We start from the raw sequence: 11,515 nt of genomic DNA on the forward strand, positions 1-11,515 counted from the left end.
TATTTGGCTGCTACAAGGAGGACTGAAGTTGTTAGGTGAATGGACATTGAGGGTAATATGTTGAGTGAAATAAGCCAGAAAAGAAAAGAAAAACATTATAATGCCTCACTAATATGGACTAACTATAAAGTGCAAACTCTTGAGACCTGAGCCTGAGAGCATAGGTTATCAGGGGAAGGCTTATAGTAAAGGTTCCTAGATTGTAAGCTCTTATAGCAGTTACATGTATTCCTGAGTTGTAGTGGCTATTTGTAAATTATGAGATGCTGAGCTCCTTGTTGTATAACCTGGGAGGTCCCTGGAAATTTGGGTATTTTTGTGACACTTGAGACTCAGAACCAGAGTCTGACAGCTAAGAATGTCAGCATTACCTCATACAGCAAATGTTAAGGAGTCTGAAAAAAAGAGACCATACTTCAATTAGAGCTATGAACAAAATGGACTTGGTTAGGAATAAGGTAAATCAAACTAAAGGGTAAAGGATGATATCGACAGTGTTTTTAAAACTCTAAGATGTGTGTGAGACCAAAGAAAGAGACATTTATTAAGAACAGAATCTATATTGTTTGTAATACACTATATGATTTAACTTGTGTGGTCAGTTTACTCAAATAACATAATTACAAGGAACATTGAATAGGAAGTAAAAACTGGTTTGTTTGTACAGGCTAGAGTAAAGATGCAACACATCCCAGAGTAATTTGGGCAGAGAATAAAAATGTATCTGCAAAGCCCCCTTGAGAGACTGGGGGGAAATGTGCCTGGTCAGGACTAAGGCAAATCAGGCCCAAGGGTAAAGAATGACACTGACTGGGTTTTGGAGCTTCAACTTTTGTTCGAGACCAGGGGAGATGTATATTTGGTGCAGGATCTGTATTTTCTGTAGCACACTAGATAGTTTAACTTGTACGATCAGTTTGCTTGATCACCATAGGTGCATGGAACTGTGAATAGGAAGTGGGATTGGTGAATTTGTACAGGCTGGGGTAAAATCCCCATACATCCTAGAGCAATACGGGCAGAGAGTGCGGGGACTGAGCTTGTACCTCGGCTTGCCAGGCCTGGGCCAGGGGACCTGATCACCCCCTGGGGAGGGTAGTAGGTACGGGCGTGAGTGCCCTCTGCAGCCCCCCCGAGCCTGAGGAGCGAGGTCAAGGCAGCTCCCTTTTCCTCACCCAAAATGCCACTGGCAGGGGAGGCTTGCCGGAGGAAACCGCCTTTCTCCCAACTGCCCTTTCCCCACTTCCTTATCTTACCCACTCGCTCCCTGGTGCCAAGGCCACTCCTGCCACCGCCAGTGCGCATGCACCGTGGCCGAAACAACCCCCGCCCGTTGCAACGGCTCCTGCGTCCTCTCAGAACCAATCCTAGCCCCTCTCCCTTCAATATTGCCATTTTAGGCTACTTCACCTCCTTTCCAGCCCTGCCCCTCTTACCAGCCTATATAACCTGTAATCACCCCTGAATAAATCTCTTTGGCGCATACCCCTACTGGATGAAGAGTGTTTTTGTCCTTATCGCCGCCCTCCTTGCACGCCTCTCGCCGAGGACTCTGGCCAACGTCCTCCGCCTCACCCTCGCCTCCGGGAAAGAGCCCCCGCCGCCGGTAACCTTTAAGCAGCCCCGAGAGCTGAGGGCTCGGCTACCGGCCGCCACTCCCCCTAGAAGCAGTAACCCCGACCGCAACTGGTGCCCCGTGTGAGGATCGTCTCCACACGACAGTTTGGCAGGTCACCCGCTCGCCCGGACGCCCCTCCAGCTTCCCATTTCCTCGCCTGCAAGGTAAAGGGCCGCCTCTCCCTCGCCGCTTCCGGAGCCGTGTGAGGTTCCTTGCTCCGAAGCCGCTCCTCCCTTCCCCCACGCTCTCTTCATCCAGTAGGAACTCCTCCCTTCCCCCACGCTCTCTTCGTCCTCTTGTATGCGCACTTCTATGACCCCCGTCCCTCCTAACACTCTCCCTCTTCCCCTCCATTACTTTGCTGTAGTTCTTTGTATCTTTATTTCCTCATTTGGTGCCGTGTGCCTCTTTGCAACTGCCCCCCCTGACTGCTCTCGTTGCCAAAGGGCACTGCTTTCTGCTCTCGCCGTCTCCTTCGGCCTTGCAGCCACAGTTTATCTCATTCTCTCTGCTCGATAAACAACTCCTCCTTCTCCTCCCTGCCAGCCGGCCGGCCCGGCTCGGGAACAACTCCCCCTCCTCTCCCCTCAGCTATGGGTAATCGTATATCTACATGTCAGGCACCTCAAGTTCGTGCTCTGGCTGGTCTCCTAGACACGCATCGCTGTAAAGTGTCTGTCCGGCAGCTGCAAATATACTGGGATCTCCTGCTGCCCTTTAACCCATGGCTCACCACTTGCCATCTTTGGGACCCTGTTACTTATGATCGCCTTATTGATCGAGTCACTAATGCCATGGAACATGAGAGCAAGCGCTTCCCTCCCGGCTTGCTCCCCACTCTGATAACCATCCGCTCCTGCCTTCAAGGCTCCCTCCCCCCTGATAGAGGCCCCGTTAAATCCAAAGAGGCCCTATCAACCCAGCCAACAGACTCAGATAGCGATACTAATTCAAATCATGACTCGGACACGGAGTCCTTAGTCGAGCAGATTAACAACGCGCTCGAGGTGACTCCCAAAAAGCAAAATAATACTGCGCCACGCCAAGATGGCGAACTTCCTCCTTCTTCTTCCATCGAGGGGAGGAAATGCTCCCGCGATGACATCAGCCCTAAGCTGGGCCGGAAACCGCATACGCTTTACCCCGCCCTTTCACAGGGCGGAGCTAGTCCACCATCTTATGCCTTGAACCCCACCCTTTCACAGGGCGGGGCTGGTCCGCCATCTTGTGTCTTAGCCACGCCTACCGCGCCGCCATCTTGCGACGCTTGGGGCCTCCCACTCCCGCCTCTCCCTCCGGCGAGCTCCCCCTCGGAGCCGCTACCGGCAGCTGCCGCCGCTCCTTCCACCCTGCCGACTAACAACCCCTGGCTGCCTTCTGCACCTCAAGGCAATCCTTGGGGCAACGCTCCCCCTACCCCCACTCCCGCGCCAAGTCCTCTGCAAGCGCGTCCTCCTTTCTCTCGTGCTTTTCGCTGCTTTCCTCTTAACCTTGCCCCCACCCCACAGAGGCCGCATGACTGGTATCCCATTGACTTAGATGCTATCAAGCAGCTTCGCAAGGCCGTCAAGGAGGACGGATTAGGTAGCCCATATGCTTCCCAAATACTACAGGATCTCGCCATGAACTATTGCATCCCCCAAGACTGGGCCTCGCTTGCCCGTTCAATTTTTAACCCCGGTCAGTTTGTTGACTGGCGTGCTCACTTCCAGGCAGAAGCAGCTAAGCAAAGTGAGCAAGACACAGCCATTGGAGTCTATCATCACCCCGAAGCCTATTTAGGCACTGGAGCATTTCTAAATGCGTCTGCTTATATTAATGCACCTGCCACCTTTTGGCCTATCCTTTGGAAAATCGCCTTACGAGCATTTGCCAATTGCTCTACCTGTTAGCCTAATAAATTCACCAAGCTCTTCCAGGAGCCGAGTAAGCCTTTCGCCACCTTTGTCTCCAGAGTCGAAGAAACCTGCGCTCAAAAGGTAAGTGATCCCCAGGCCCAATATTACATGTGCCCATCCTCAAATCCTGGAAAATCGTGCTGTAATTCCCCCAACGAGTACTACTGTGCATACTGGGGGTGTGAAACATTAGCCACTAATTGAAAGCCTCCTGTTCCTGATCATTACCTTACCCTAAAGTGGGCCCCTACAGGGTGCAAACTCCCTACTGTTAACTGGCTCAGCCAAGAAAGTAGGGAATCCTGCACACATCTTAATCTTACAGTGCAGCTCCCCACTGATCCCTCCTGGTTACTCGGTCAAACTTGGGGCTTCAGAATCTATGAGAAAGGAGCCAACCGAGGATCACTTATTCTAATAAAAAAGGAGGCTATAAGCCAACCATACCAAAATACTGCTTTAAAAACACCCTCTGGCATAGGTCCCAATAAAGTCATTAACCCCCTTTTTCCACAGCTCTCCAGCCGCACCTTAGTTCCAACTAAACGTACTTCAACTACATCTCAAACCCCACCACCCCAGCTTCCTCTGCCCCCTTCTCGTTATTCCTCTCCCCTCCTCAGCCTCATCCAAGCCGCCTTTGCCTCAGTGAACTCCTCCAACCCCAATTTTACCTCCTCCTGCTGGCTCTGCCTCTCCACCTCTTCCTCACTGTACGAGCCCGTTGCCTCCAACCTCTCCTTTTCAGAAAGCACAGAAGACAGCCCCTCGGAATGCAGTTGGAATACCTCTGCCGTCCCCCTAACCTTTCATTCAGTCTCCTATACGGGAAAGTGCGCCCGTCCTCGCTCCAGTAACTCTCCCGACCTCACTGCCTGTGCCAGCTACTCATCTCCCAGCAGCTCGGCAAAATTTCTCATTCCTCATAACTCCTCCCAATGGCTCTGCTCCTCTACAGGACTTACCCCCTGTCTCAGCACGAATATCATCAGCGAATATAAAGAAACTTGCCTCCTAATTGTCCTTATCCCTAGGGTCTTATACCACAGCAAAGAAGACTTCTTCCTCCGTCTGGAAAAAACTGCAGCTCCTGCCTTTCTGCAAAAGCGAGAGCCCATCACCGTCCTTACAATTGCCTCCCTCCTAGGTCTTGCCGGCGCTGGCACCGGAATCGCTGCACTAGCCAGTCAAGGCTCCGCCCTAACTCACCTCAGGGCGGCTGTTGACGAGGACATTCGTCACTTACAAAACGCTATTTACCATCTAAAAAATTCTGTCAATTCCCTCTCTGAAGTCGTGCTCCAAAACCGCCGAGGTCTTGACCTTCTCCTCCTCAAAGAAGGAGGCCTCTGCGCCGCCCTAGGAGAAGAGTGCTATGTTTATGCCAATTCCACAGGTCTCGTCGAGGACAGCCTAAAAAGGGTCCGAGAGGGACTGGAAAAGCGTAAAAGAGATCGTGAAGCCACCAATTATTGGTCCAGTTTTTTCACTCCCATCCTCCCATACATCCTTCCTTTTCTTGGCCCCCTATTAATAATTATTCTAGCTCTCATCTTAGGACCCTGCATCATACGCAAAATTGTCCAGCTTGTAAGAAAACAAACAGATGCCATTTTTTCCTCGTTCGTGCAAATCCAGTATCAACGACTCGCCACCTCTGACGCCCCCCACTCCAAGATGACAACCAACCCTCCGCGACCTCAACGCCACCGGTCAACCCGCCGACCGCGAGGCCCTTCTCAATCACCTGAACATCGCTCTCACCTCGAGTTCCAGCTTCTCTGAACCCCTGAACTTTAAACCCATGAACTTTAAACCCCTGAACTTTAAACCCCTCACCTTCTCCCAGCCCGCTGCAGCGGAGCCATTGTCAAGCGCCCGGGCACCACACCAACACTGAGCTCCAGCCTCGCTGAGCCACCGTCAACCCCTTTTTCCCTTCCCTGACCTCCCCCTTCCCTCACCCTTAGCGGACCTCTCCGGTAAAGCCTCTTCCTCTAATTAGAAAAGAAAGGGGAATTGCGGGGACTGAGCTTGTACCTCGGCTTGCCAGGCCTGGGCCAGGGGACCTGATCACCCCCTGGGGAGGGTAGTAGGTACGGGCGTGAGTGCCCTCTGCAGCCCCCCCCGAGCCTGAGGAGCGAGGTCAAGGCAGCTCCCTTTTCCTCACCCAAAATGCCACTGGCAGGGGAGGCTTGCCGGAGGAAACCGCCTTTCTCCCAACTGCCCTTTCCCCACTTCCTTATCTTACCCACTCGCTCCCTGGTGCCAAGGCCACTCCTGCCACCGCCAGTGCGCATGCACCGTGGCCGAAACAACCCCCGCCCGTTGCAACGGCTCCTGCGTCCTCTCAGAACCAATCCTAGCCCCTCTCCCTTCAATATTGCCATTTTAGGCTACTTCACCTCCTTTCCAGCCCTGCCCCTCTTACCAGCCTATATAACCTGTAATCACCCCTGAATAAATCTCTTTGGCGCATACCCCTACTGGATGAAGAGTGTTTTTGTCCTTATCGCCGCCCTCCTTGCACGCCTCTCGCCGAGGACTCTGGCCAACGTCCTCCGCCTCGCCCTCGCCTCCGGGAAAGAGCCCCCGCCGCCGGTAACCTTTAAGCAGCCCCGAGAGCTGAGGGCTCGGCTACCGGCCGCCACTCCCCCTAGAAGCAGTAACCCCGACCGCAAGAGAGTAAAAGTGTATTTGCCAGGTCCCCCAAGGAACTGGGGAGAAAGGCAGAAATGTTGGACTTCCCCACCCAGGTGATTGCTGATTCTCCCGCAAACATTGAGGACTGCCAATTTGGTGGGCTGAGCCCTCGATCTTGGGGATTTCCCTTATGAGGCTAGTTGCTACAAGGGAGAGGCTAAGCCTACTTATAATTGTGCCTAGGAGTCCCCACAAGAGAGCATCTTTGTTGCTGCCCCCCAAGCCCACTTGGCAGGTGAACTCACCACCCTCCCCACTTACATGGGACATGGCAACCAGGAGTATAAATTCCCCTGGCAACTCAGGAAATGATTCCTGGGGATGAGCCTGGACCCAGCCCTGAGGGTCTGAGAGGATCATCTTGACCAAAAGGGGGAAGAAAGATAATAAGGTCCCAGTGGCTGAGAGATTTCAAATGGAGTCGAAAGATCACTCTGGAGGGTATTCTTATGTGCTATATAGGTATCACTTTTTAGTTTTTAGTGTGTTGGAATGGCTAGAGGGAAATAACTGAAGCTGTCAAACTGAAACCCAGTGACCTTGATTCTTGAAGATGAATATATAATTATGTAACTTGCACAGTGTGACTGTGTGATTGTGAAAACCTTGTGGCTTGCACACCCCAGAGTATGGACAGGTGAATGGAAAAATGGGGATAAAAATTAGATAAAGAATAGGGTGGGATGGAGGGGATGGAAAGATTTAGGTGTTCTTTTTTGCTTTTATCTTTATTTTGGAGTAAGGAAAGTTTCAAAAATTGATTCTGGTGATGAACGCACAAATGTATGATGGTGCTGTGAACAATTGATTGAATACTGTGGATAACTGTAGGGTGTGTGAATATATCTCAATAAAACTGAATTTAGAAAAAAGTGAATGAACAATGGGTGGGTGGAGGGAAATGGGATGTTTTGGATGTTCTTTTTATTTTAATTTTTATTTTATTTTTTGGAGTAATGAAAATTTTCAAAGATTGTGGTGATGAATGCACAACTATATGACAATACTGTGAACAACTGATTGTACACTTTGAATGATTGCATGTTATGTGATTATATCTCAATAAAATTACATTAAAAAAAGAGATTAATATTGGAATTTGAACCAGGAATGTGAATACAGTGGTGTCTGCATATCCAGATGAGGAATTAATCAGTTTATTGGGAGGGCTTTGTAGAGAAGGGGTTTGAAGATATCCTGAGGGATGAGGAGGAGGTTAGCAGGTGTTTGGAGTTGTTAATAGTGGGAGAACCCTGGCAATTCAAGCAGATGAACAACAGTGACAGAAACCTCAGCAGATAATAGAGGATGGTCTAGAGGATGTTCTAGAGAATAGTTTGGGATGCATTTAGTTCAAAATAATGGTAGAAAGATAGACCAAGTTTTAAGGGTGCTGCATATCAGGCTAGGATACACTGAACTTTATTCTGTTGCAATGGGAAACCATCAAGAGATTTTAAGAAATGCAGTGTTATAATTTTGACCACGAGTCTGAAAACAACTGCTCAAGGGCTGTCTTTGTAAATAAATCTGTTTTTGTAAATAAAGTGTTTGGGGAATACAACCACACCCCTTCATTTACATATCTATTTCTGTTTTCACACCTGAGTGGGAGATTTGAGTAGTTGCGAGGGAGACCAGGAGTGTATGGCCCATAGAACCTAAAATATTTACTTCCTGGACTTTTACAGAGCAGGTTTGCTGACCCCTGACTTTAATCAGTGCTTAGAAAGAACTCTCATGGCAGAAGAGAAAAGATTAGAAAGGGGAATGACAGAAGGCAAAGGGACTACATAAGAGGTTCATCACTTGTGAATGTCTTCAGCATGTATGGTGAATGAAAGGAGGGGCTGGGATGACTTCTTTGTGCATGAAAATCTGCATGCTTACTGAACATTACTAGTACTTTGTCCGGCGCTTCTCCGCCCCGCCTCAAGTCCTCGGTCGGCCGGCGATGGGGACCAGAGAGATAAGGGGAGAGAGGGTGCGGACAATGTCTTACCCGACGCACTCGTGATCACTCTGGACTCGCAGCAGTGAAGCATGTAGGCTTTTAATGGAACTAGGCAATCATCCTCTTTACAGGTTCCGCCCGGGGCAAGACGCCTCGGGGGAGAACAACCTCGATGCGGCCGTCAGGCGCGGCTCCTTGTGGGCTGTCTCCCCGAGCTCTGCCCGGGAACTTTCTTATAAACCTTACGTATATCCAATGGGCAAACGCCACGCATACAAGCATGATTGGTGAATACAGAGGGTTGTCACATACATCACAAAGCGGAAGCAGGATGTGGGCGCCATCTTTGCACCACTCGATGGGCGGGGGGAACTCAAGGGCAGGCTGCAGCTTGTCTACTAGGCCTAATCCGGAATGTGGCTGCTCACATCTCCCCCTTTTTGTTTTTATTTTGATGCCCCAGTGTCTCCAGTGATGAATGTGCTCCCGTGGACCTAGATGGCCCACAACGTATGTTTTGGTGCTTTGGGGAGTCTGGACTAGGTCCCGGCCATACTGCGGCGGGGCCTCTGGCACCGACCAGAATGCTCACTTCATATAGAGACCGGAGAGCCCATGAGCTGGAAACCATGTGGCTCTCCTTGCAGTACTCAGTCTCGCAACTGGGGGACAAGAGGGTTAGGAGAACGGTAGCCAGTGTCGAGGGCGTCACTAGGTGTCTCTGTGCAATGGCAGGGGTCCCGTCTGGCCACAACTAGGACTCTGCCCAAGAGATCTACCTGAGACAAAAATAGGACCACTGGTACCGAATGTTTATATACGAGATTTTTTCATATACTTAGCTGCGAACCTTACCCCCGAATGCCCAGCTTCGAGTGGTTGGGATGGGTGCTGGGCAGAGGGACTATAGTCATCAGGAGGGTTACAGGCAGAGGACATGGCCATCATGGCGGTAACACGTAATTGCTGTTGTCTTTGAAACAAACGCTCCAGCAAACTCTTAACAATGATCAAACCTACTAATAACCCCACAGCAAGAAGAACCCAGTTGGTCAGATTAGGCCAAGAGAACCAGGAGGGAAAAAAGGTCAATATTCCTGGCCCTCTTCCCGGTCTGCTGGGGAGTGGTCGACACCGTCGACATCATTTGACCGCTCATCACGCGAGTTGAGGACTGGATCCAACAGGTCACGTTGGGGGTTTAACGACCCGTCAGGCTGCAGTTCTTTGGTGTTCTCAGGCGACTGCACGGTTCTCACCAATCTCTCCGGTACCCACACTGGTTGGCGTCCTGGTTCCTGGGGAAAGACACAAACAGAGCCTCTGGCCCAGCTGAGCACTGGGTCAGGGCCTTTCCACTGCCCCGTTAAAACATCCTTCCAGCGGACCAGGCCTCTATGTAGAGGACCTGGGGTGGTATGTTGCAGGGCAGGTGTATGATTTAGGGCGGAGAGGTTTTCAACCATATTCAGGGTGTAAGGGGCGTTAGGGCCGTACTGATGGACGGCTTGCCTCAGCTCCTTCAAGAGCTTGTAATCATAGGGTTCATGATTACGAGCTTGCTGATTGATAATGACTGGGAACATCTCGGAGGCTGGTTCGGGTTCATTGAGCAGCGGTCGGTAGCCGCCCAGAACGCCAAAAGGTCTGAATGTGGTGAAAAGGCTCCACCTCCAAAAATGCCTCCTATTGGGTGAAGGGTGCGGAGGATCCGCGTAATCGGGTGGGGATTCTGGGCATTGCACGGGAGGGCCAGGGTATCTACTCGGCATGACCGCTAGAGGGAGTCCTGTACAAGGGCCCCTTGCGGAGTCGGTTAAACCGTCCACCGGATGCAGGTGCTTCCTTAGGGGCGCAGCAGCCGTTGGTGGTGGGGCGGAGGGCTGCGTGGGTGAAACAGGAGGTCCCTCTAGATCAATCAGCGGAGGCGCTTCCGGCCCTTCGTCTGCCTCACTCTCAGATCCTGAGTCAGAATTATCAGAACTAGTATCCGACTCCGGCGGCTTGCCCTTATGGGAGCCCTCCGCAGACGAAACAGACTGAGCCTCTTGGAGTGCATGTCGCGCCTGCAACAAGGCAGTGGGCGTAGTTAGGCCAGTGGCTGATTCTAACTCAAGTACTGCACGAACAGTCTCCCATATTGGGACTAGAATCGGGTCCAAACAAACACCCGTTTGGCGCGCTCGGTCTATATCATGACCAAGTTTCATCCACGAGGGCAGATTAAGGCTGCCGGAACAAGGAAACCAGGGGGCAAAAGTGGCCACATCATCAAAAAATCGCTGGAGAGAGCTTCTCTTAACTGAGATACCCCACTGTTTCAAAAGGGTCTTTAAGGGGGTTAGTAGGGGTGAACTCCCGGACTGCCCCATGCTTGCAGCCGGCACTGTCTTGTAATCACTCGGAGAGCTCTTCCGAGTCCCCGGGGCTACCTGAACGCCCACGGGCCCTAGTCCTCGTATGGAAAGGGGGTGCTTACCTTCTCGCGGTGATCAGTCGCGGAGGTCAAACCACGGATCCCGGGAGCACGTCTCCGCCGGGTCGAGGGGAACGCGAATGAGGTTCCCCGTACGGGCCACCACTTGTCCGGCGCCCTCTCGATCTGTCCCGCGCGTCCTGTCCTCGGCCAGCGAGGAGAACAGAGGGAGAGAGAGAGAGACACAGACAAACTAACACTCGAGGCACACAATGGCTGTGAGCGCAAGCCTTTTACTGGAGTCAGGAAGAAACTTTCTCTGTTACATTTCCCACACGAGGCCTCATACCCCGTGGGAGAACAACCTCTGTGCGGCCGTCAGGCACGGCTCCTTGTGGGCTGTCTCCCCGAGGCTAGCCCGGGTAATCTCTTATATACAATAGTCACAACCAATAAGCTGGCACTACGTAAGCGTGTACAATAGGCTAGCAGCAACCGCTGCCTCATGCGTCATATGCGGAAGCAGGATGTGAGCGCCATCTTGGCTCACTCGATGGGAGGGGTGTACTCTAGAGCAGGCTGCAGCGTGTCCACTAGGCCCTAACCCGGAAAGCGGCTCTCCACAGTACTTCATAAAATGTAGGGCCTAAAGACCATTAAAACACTACCTAATCCTTAACCTACCAGAAGATTTAAAACTTCATCAAAATGCCTACCTTTCACATAATTTCATTAAAAATCCACAGAATTCTTTCAAGTGTTCATGATCAGGCCTGCTTAATTATTTAGCCCCTACCAAGTGCAGAAACTGGGAGTGTAATTATTTATAAGATACAACTCCTGTCCTTGAAGAATTTGCAGTATATTGGGTCAAGTCATCAATGCAAATTCCTAATTTCCTAATAAAGTGGCCTGAGGATTAAGAA

Source organism: Choloepus didactylus, chromosome 7 (genome assembly GCF_015220235.1).
Source record: "Choloepus didactylus isolate mChoDid1 chromosome 7, mChoDid1.pri, whole genome shotgun sequence".
In the NCBI taxonomy this organism is placed as follows: domain Eukaryota; kingdom Metazoa; phylum Chordata; class Mammalia; order Pilosa; family Megalonychidae; genus Choloepus; species Choloepus didactylus.